Source organism: Carassius gibelio, chromosome B19 (genome assembly GCF_023724105.1).
Source record: "Carassius gibelio isolate Cgi1373 ecotype wild population from Czech Republic chromosome B19, carGib1.2-hapl.c, whole genome shotgun sequence".
Lineage (NCBI taxonomy): Eukaryota > Metazoa > Chordata > Actinopteri > Cypriniformes > Cyprinidae > Carassius > Carassius gibelio.
In genome coordinates, this window is record NC_068414.1 from 237,195 (window position 1) to 246,173 (window position 8,979).

The window sequence follows — 8,979 nt, forward strand, 5'->3', positions numbered from 1 at the left end:
AATCTGTTCAGAAGTGCTTGCCCATGAAAGTATGAAGACATTTGGAGACAAGACACCCTGCTTGTGTTGAAAACCCTATAGACTTTTTTCGCAGAAAAGAAAAGGAATTACAGATTCAAAAACGCACACTCGCACAACAAACCCAAATTACTGCTAATGCTCTGAAGGCATCTTATAAGGTGGCATACCTGATAGCACAGTCCAAAAAGCCACACACGATCGGGGAAACCTTGATTAAGCCCGCAGCTGTGGCTATGTGTCGGGCCATGCATGGTGAGAAAATTGCAAATGAGCTTATGACTGTCCCATTGTCGAATGACACGATAGCTCGCCGTATTCATGATATTTCAAAAGACATTAAGAGTCAATTGATTAATAGGTTAAATGGAAAGAAATATGCGTTACAGGTCGACGAATCTACCGATGTGTCTAATTCTTCTCAGTTGCTGGCATTCATCAGATACACATTTGATGGAAAAATGCACGAGGAAATGCTCTTCTGCTCAGTGCTGGAGGGGACTTGTACCGGCAGTGACATTTTCAACAAGCTGGACACCAGACTAAAAGAGATGCGACTTTCATGGGATAACTGTGTTGGCGTATGTACTGATGGTGCAGGTGCAATGGTAGGTAAAAACAAGGGACTCAAGGCAAAGGTTTTAGAAGTGGCTCCTCATGTTAAGTTTACGCACTGCTTCATTCACCGTGAGTCTCTTGCTAGCAAAGCACTTGATAGTGAGCTTAACAGTGTTTCTCAAAGGTGCAATCAAAATTGTAAATCACATAAAATCACGTCCAGTAACCAGTAGACTGCTAGCCACCCTTTGCAACGAGATGGGCTCGCATCACGAAGTGCTGCTGTTTCATACCGAAGTCCGGTGGTTATCTCGCAGGAAGGCACTCGGCCAGCTTTACGAACTGCGTGAGGAAGTGCACTCGTTGTTGAAAGAATCTAAATCTGAATTCGCGCACCACCTGACAGATCCAGATTGGTTATCGAAACTTGCTTATTTGGCCTGTATTGAATTAGAAAATTGATGCATTTGTGAAAAAGCTTGAAAGATGGGCTGAGCGAATTGAACAAGGTAATGTGGAGATGTTTCCTGAGCTGGATGAACATCTGGAGGAGAATGGACTGAGTCTAGGCAGCCTGAAAACACACATCACTGGTCATCTCCACGGCCTTTTGGAACAATTCCATAAGTATTTTCCAAAAGAGACGCAACCAGAACTGTATGACTGGATACGGCAACCATTCACCGAAACTAAGACTAATCTGCCCACAAAACTGGAAGATGCTTTGCTGGAGCTGTCCAGTGATCGGACATTAAAAACTTTATTTTCCAGTTCCACACTGCCTGAATTTTGGATCGCAGTAGCAGAAGAATACAGGGAGTTATCCGGTGTGGCAATGGATGTACTGCTTCCGTTTGGCTCTACTTATTTGTGCGAGCAGACCCTTCCGCCGTTACGTACATGAAAAATAAATACAGATCACGTCTTGATGTTGAGGATGATCTGCGAGTAGCCATATCCAACATCAGGCCACAGATTACGCTTTTGTGCACCCATCCCACTGAAAGGTAAGCCTAAATACAGTAAATATGATGGAAGTTTGTTTCCGCCATGTAAGAAGACATTTGAAAGATAATTGCGATTTTTTTTTTTTTATCTAAAAATTGCGAGTTTAAATCTAGCTATTCTGACTTGGTTTCTCATAATTGTGAAATATAAACTTGCAGTGCGAGTTATTAAATTATAAATTATATAAAATCACAATTACCTTTTTTATTTTTTATTCTGTGGTGCAAACAAGCTTGCACAAGCGTGGATGTGGATTTAAAACAACTTTTTTATTTGTTTATTGTTTGTGTATTCTGTGGTAGTGGGTCGCGACTTCTCGTTGATGTTAGTTTAGGGGTCGCTGGCTAAAAAGTTTGAGAACCACTGATCTATAATATCAAGAAAAAAAAAAGAAGAAAAAAAGGAAATATCTCCCTCTGATATTTCCTACAATGTAGAATTACATGTTCCACCGATTCCTCTTCCTGACATTCCTCACACATACCCGTCTGATGTTTCCCCACCATTCTTAATGTTTTATTTAGAGCACAGTGTCCCAGCCTTAGTCTCGTAAGTACCGTTTCCTCTTTTCTATCTCCACCTCCTATCTTATTTACTTTAATACTCTTTTGGATATAGTATAAATGTCTTCTTTTCTCCTCACTATCCCATATTGCTTGCCATTTTTGGTTAATTTTTTCCCAGATTATACATTTTACTTCTGCTTTACTGATTCTTATTTGCATTTCTACATGTTCCTTCTTTAATGCCTTCTTTGCAACCTTGTCCACTTTTTCATTGCCCTCCACTCCTATGTGCGCCGGAACCCAAAAAAAAGTAACCAGTCCACCTTGGTGTGTTATTCTTGTAACTGAATAGAGAATTTCAAATAAAATATCCTGTCGACTTGAATGGAACGATATTAAACTAACTAGAGCTGAAGCTGAGTCTGAACATATTATGACTCTGCTAATTTTTGCTTTTTCCACCCAATGTAAAGCAACTAAAATTGCCACCATCTCCACTGTACATACTGCTAAATAATTAGATGTTCTTCTATTGATTTCTTTTCCTCTTGCTGGAACCACCACACCCATTGTTTCAGGGTTCTTAGTGCCATCTGAATATATTTGAGTAAAGTTTTTATATACTTCAGTAATATAATCATTAAACACCCCAACCAGATCAGCACTTTCTTCTTTCCTTTTCACCTCTAACAAATACCAATCTACCTCGGGACATCTCATCTTCCATGGGGCTATGACTGGATGTACTATTGAAGAGCTGATTTTCATATCAGATACCCCAAGCCCTTTTGCTGTTTTGTTCCCCAAATAACCAAAGTTGTCCTTTTTACTTCCCTCTTTCCTCCAGCATTCCTTCAACACTTCTTTTGTGGGAGTCATTATGCTCCTGCAAGTTAACCCAGTAGTTTGCTATTATATGCCGTCTCCTCATCTCTCCTACCTCTACCTGAATAGCTGAGACAGGCGATGTCTTAAAAGCTCCACTACACAATCTCAATGCCTGAGCCTGGAAACTAATCTTCCTCTGAGGTTTACTGGTGTTTGTCAAACAAACGAATGTGTTTAGCGCCTCCAGCTGGACTGGAGAGTGCGAGACGCAGAGCAAATGAGAAGAGTATTACTGCACTACCGGAGGCTGCAGTTTCTGGACCGCAGTTTTAGGACCCTAGTTTCTTGTGACAGCGCAACCTACCGTACTGCATCAACACTAGGGACTTTAAGCAACAGCTGTGAATGGAACGGCTACAGCGAAAGGAAGTTTGCCGTACCGCCGTAGCCAAGAACGTTAAACTTACTAAGCAACGGTAAACAGGACAGCGCAACGCGCCATTAATCCATTTATTGAGATACAAAAAAATTTCATTTAAAAAAGCAAGAGAAGGATTGCTTTTGGCATTAAATGACAATCTTTTGTCAGAAGAGGAGTTTTTAATATTGTATGATGCAAATAAGTCTAAAAACCTAGATTTACCATGTAAGCAATACTTGCCTTTTAATCTTAATTACATGGAGGAAAACGAATGCTTAAATGAATTTCGTGTCAGAAAATGTGACCTACCAGTTCTGGTAGATGTTCTCGGGATTCCCAATGAGATCATTTGTGATCAGAGAAGTGTTGTGGGAGGAGTCGGGGTGCTCTGTATGCTCCTTGAGAGGCTGGCATACCCTTGCCGGTACAGTGACACGATGCAAAGGTTTGGTCACCGACAAGTCCCAGTCCTGTGCATGGCCACAAACTCCGTGTTGGACTTTATATATTCTGCACATCATCACAGGATAACGCAGTGGAATGTAAACATACTGAACCCTGTAGCATTGAGAAACTATGCTGACTGCATCCTCCAAATGGGAGCCCCTCTGAAAAATTGCTTTGGGTTTATTGATGGCACTGTACGACCCATTGCCAGACCAGGTGTAACACAGAGGATCCTATATAATGGACACAAACGCATCCACAGTCTAAAATGCCAGGCTGTAGCCATCCCTAATGGTTTGATTGCCCATCTGTACGGCCCTGTAGGCATGTCTGAATAATTTACCATCTATGGAATTTAAAAATATATTTTAACAGAGGGAAAGAAGCATGACTCTGGTATGCTGGCAGGGTCTGGTCTGTTGGCATTGCTGCAACGTCATGCCATCTCTGTAGATGGCCATCCAATGTGTGTGTATGGGGACCCAGCAATCCCCACTGCGTGTGCATCTGCAAGCCCCATTTCGACATGTTCATCTCACCCCTCAAATGATGGAATACAACAAACGAATGAGTGAAGTCAGAGTGTCTGTGGAGTGGTTGTTTGGGGACATAGCAAACTACTTCAAGTTCATGGACTTCAAAAAGAATAAAAAAATTGGTTTGAGTAGTGTTGGAAAATTGTATGTTGTATCTGCTTTGTTAAGAAATGCACTAACTTGTCTGTACGGTAATCAGACATCGCAGTTTTTTAACTTGGATCCTCCACACATTCGTGACTATTTTTCATGAGGTAACATATACATGTGTCACGGATACGAACCCCGTGAGTCCCTCCAGTGGCCAGCAGAGGGCACCATCACCCGAATACTGACACTTACAGGCATCCAAACACTCACGTACACTGATACTGACTACATTACCCAATAGCCCCGTACCTTGGACTGATCACCGGACAGGTGTTCCCTATCAGAGACTGCCATATAAGCCAGACCTTTGCATCACCTCATTGCGAGGTCTTGTTACTGCCACGGCTAACTTTTCTGAGCGTTTTACCCTGTCTTGTTTTCCCAGTTGCCAACCTTTGTTGTTTATCAATCTATGAACCTTTGCTGCCTACCTTTGAACCCTGATTGTTATACGGACTGTGATACTTGCTTGTTACCCCGACCCACTGCTTGGTATTGACTACGATTCTGATATTCCTGTTACACTGTGTTTGCTGATCCTGACCCTTCGCCTGTACGACCACGAGTGTTCTAATAAAAGCTTGCAAATGGATCCCAAGTCGAGTCATTCACCGTTACAACATGCAAAACTACACTGTTTTATAAATGCATTTAAAAATAAAGATAAATAAATATAACATAGTATACAAACACACAATATAAAACCAGAATTGTATTTAAAAAGAACAAGACATTTTATGATAACACATTTCTTATTTTATTATTAACAAAAATATAGTATACATAGTTAGTTAACACAAATACACAATATACATAAAGTAAAGTAATAAAGTATAGGCTACTAACATGTTATTAAAATATGCTATTTTATGTTAACAGATTTTATATTTTATTATTAATAGAAAGATTTATACATTTAAATGTTTTATGAATGAAACACATTTTTTTTTTTAAATAGCAAAAGAATAATCATTTCTTTGACATATTTTCATTTAGGCTAAGTAATGCTTGCCCTTGCTGTTGCTGAAGTAGCATAGTCTGCATTGCCTGCATTTGCTTTTGCTGTTGTTGCATTAGTTGCATCATGTCACTGATCTGCTTTTGTGTTTGTTGTGCTTCTTTTGCTTGCTCTTCAACCTGTATTTTTTTCAATTCCAATTCCTTTTCTCTTAGAACCCTCTCAGTCTGGCTTCTCTCCCTAAAAAACTCAATGGTGTCATTCCCACTCCTTCTCCTACGTTTGTTGTTTGTCCAGTCCTCTCCCTCTTCACTAAGCCTCCTGTTGGTCTGGCTAACCCTCTCCATGGCCTTCTTCCTTGCCTCTTCTGCTTTGGCCCTGTCTCTAACTTCCTCATACTCTCATCACTCCCTTTGTTTTCCTCAGTTGCTCTTTCTTTCTCTGTTATTTCTTCAATTAGTTCATCAAGTTCTGTTATTTCTGCAGATGTTCCACTGCTCTTCTCGTCTTTATTGTTTCTGGCCTTGAATTTCGTCTGAATCAAGTTGAATCTCTCCTTCACTGACCTCTGCATAACTCTGAATTTGGGTTCTTGAGAGCAATTCAGTGTGTCTGCTATACTTGACCAGGCCTTGCCCTTGCCCTATGTTCCATAGGGACTCTAATCAACAAGAAACATGAAGTAAATATAGCAAATGTTTGAAAAGTAAGTATTATTAACAGTCTTGATAGGTAACTAATAAAAATAACTAATCCATTAATCTATTTCTAATCTGTTAATCTACTTTACCAAATTAAACATATTTTAATAGCATAGTAATACATTTAACATGGATTTTGAGAAGGATAAATGCAATACTTACATTGTTCGCTTCAAATCATCTCACATCATCTCAATGCTGCCTGAGGTGTTGTTGCTAACAACTAGGGCTGTCAAAATTGCTCAAAAATGACGTTCAAATATTCCCTCTAAAAAATACATGAATATTCGAACTATTCGAACATCTGGTGGCGCATGTTGTCAATGACGCGCATGGTAAATTGTAAATGGTTCTCTGCACATGATGGTTTAAATGAACAAAAAAAATTTTGTGCAAGCAATTTAAGGTTGCGACTGTTGTCCCAAATAAAGCAGGCTTCATTCAGTGATTGAAACAAATATTATTAATATTAATTGAAGTTTTACAGCATATAGAACTGACATTGAATGCTTCAAGCGAGCTGTGCTGTGCTTAACCTGGAACTTTTCCTTGACATGAAATGATAAATAATAAAAATTCGGATCCATTGCTTGACAGAACTCTCCGAAGCGTGTCCCATCCGCGATAAGCTACTGATTGGTCTCATGTCCTTACAAATGAACTAAACTATTTTATCCGTTATGGCCTCTTGGCGTGTTGGCAAATCAGCTGTTCTCCCGTAGTAGACCGTTAAAGTAGAACGTCACAAAGTAGCAGTTAAATTTGCGCATGCGCAATACAACGCCAGAATGGCATTGCCATTCCACCAGAGGCTGTTGCTTAAAGTCCCTACTAATTAAAGATGAACGACGTGGACCGCAATCAGACGGTGAGTACCGATATTTAATTACGTTTTATTTTATAACGTTTAAACGGTGCAAAGTTTACATAGTGAAAACTGCTAACTATGAATTCATAATTAATTCCCACAAAATTAAGAATTTGTGAGCTAGTTTTATTAATTACTATGACGTTGATTAGTGGCCATAATTTCATAAATCCTTGTTTTAGTTTTAATGACGAAGTATTATAAGTGAATCTAGCCTGCACATTAATTAAACTTATCAAATGACAAGAGCATATTTGATGTAAGGTTTGTACCTATGTATTGTACCTTATACATATGTATAACGTTACTGTTGATAAACGATATAAAAACAGACGTCACATATGACATGGATGGTAGCATTTTAATAAAACTGTTAACATTATGGCAGCTTTTTTTTTTTTTTACCTAAAATTGATGTGTCTGCATTGTCTGCACTGGAGCATTTCAGTGGGCTTAAATAGATCACTCTTTACAACAGATTTAGTTCCCAAACAACTGACAGTTTTGACCTAAATATGATTTTCAGTTACAATAATTAATCCAAAATTTCGACATTAATAACTTACTTTAGCAACATCAGATGCACACGCGCTCACAAGATCTCCCGGTTCTTACTTTTGGACACTCACACTAGACGGTTCATTTGAATCAGTGAGTGGTCGACTCCAGAACAGCTGCAATCCATAGACAGTAGGCTGCAATCAGATAATTCTAATTCATAAACAAATCATTTGGTGCGATTTAAAAGTTTATTTTGAAAAGACTCAGTTTGTTCATGATGAATCAGACACCGCTTCTGCGTGTCGGAGCACGTGATATATTATAGGGAGTAACGATATGTTTTATGAAATGTAGTGAAGTTAAAAGTACGATTTTATGCTTTGGAATGTAGTGAAGTAAAAGTAAAAGTCAAAATAAAACTACTCCAGTAAAGTACAGATACTTGAAAAATGTACTTAAGTACAGTAACGAAGTAAAGCTACTCCGTTACTGTCCACCACTCTTGTGAATACTGGCTTAGTCATTGTTTTACCATATTTATGTATAAAATATCTTTAATAATTAAAGAGCCAGTAAGATGAAAATTCTAAGCTTCCTATCACTGTTTATAAGTCCTGTACAATAGGTTTAAATCCATCCAAGGTTAAAAAACATTGTCATTTTGTCAAAATATCATTTTTTTAAATTACCTCAATTCTCAGAGATCCCCAAACGGTTCGTGCGAAGTTGTTCAAAAGATTCAGTTTCATTAAACCCCACCTTTCGGTAGCATACTGTGTTCTGATTGGTCAACTGACATAGTTTTGATTGGTTGTTCCGCACACAACTTCATGGTAAACAATGCGTTAGCATCTTTTTGGGTCGAATTATGTCTTATTCCTCTCATCGCGAAGCAAACAGTAAAATAAAAAACTTGGACAGTCTCGCTGCTTTTTCTTCTGTGTGGGTGTATTCAAGCCGCGCGCTTCAGTGGTCACATTAGATATAATGAAGGGAGACGTGAAAAATGGACATCGCGTTGTTTTCATATGGATTACTTTATCACAGAATATCTGTTAGCAGCACTTGTTACACTTCATTTTAATGACGTGTTTGTAAATGAAGATCAGTGCAGACAAAGGCTGCAGACAGCACACATACAGATAAGACGCTCGGGAGAAAACAGACACATAACTTCATAATCATACTTCGCGTTGTGATTCGGAGATGCTCGTTGGTCTAAATAAAGTTGGTAATGAACCCTCTTTTATGGCCAAATGCTTTGAAAATCCTGCTGTACTCACCGAGATTAGAAAAGCAGTCATCAGTGAAATGTTGTGAACACAACAAAAAGGATTTGTTGTACTGCTCTGGTATTGTGGTAAAAATGAATTTTAGCCATTGGTTCTTCTGATCTTCATTCTTTGGCAGTGAAAATAAAACAAACTTGCCTTTACAATTAAAAACACACTGTCTCCTTGACATGATGCTATCACACCA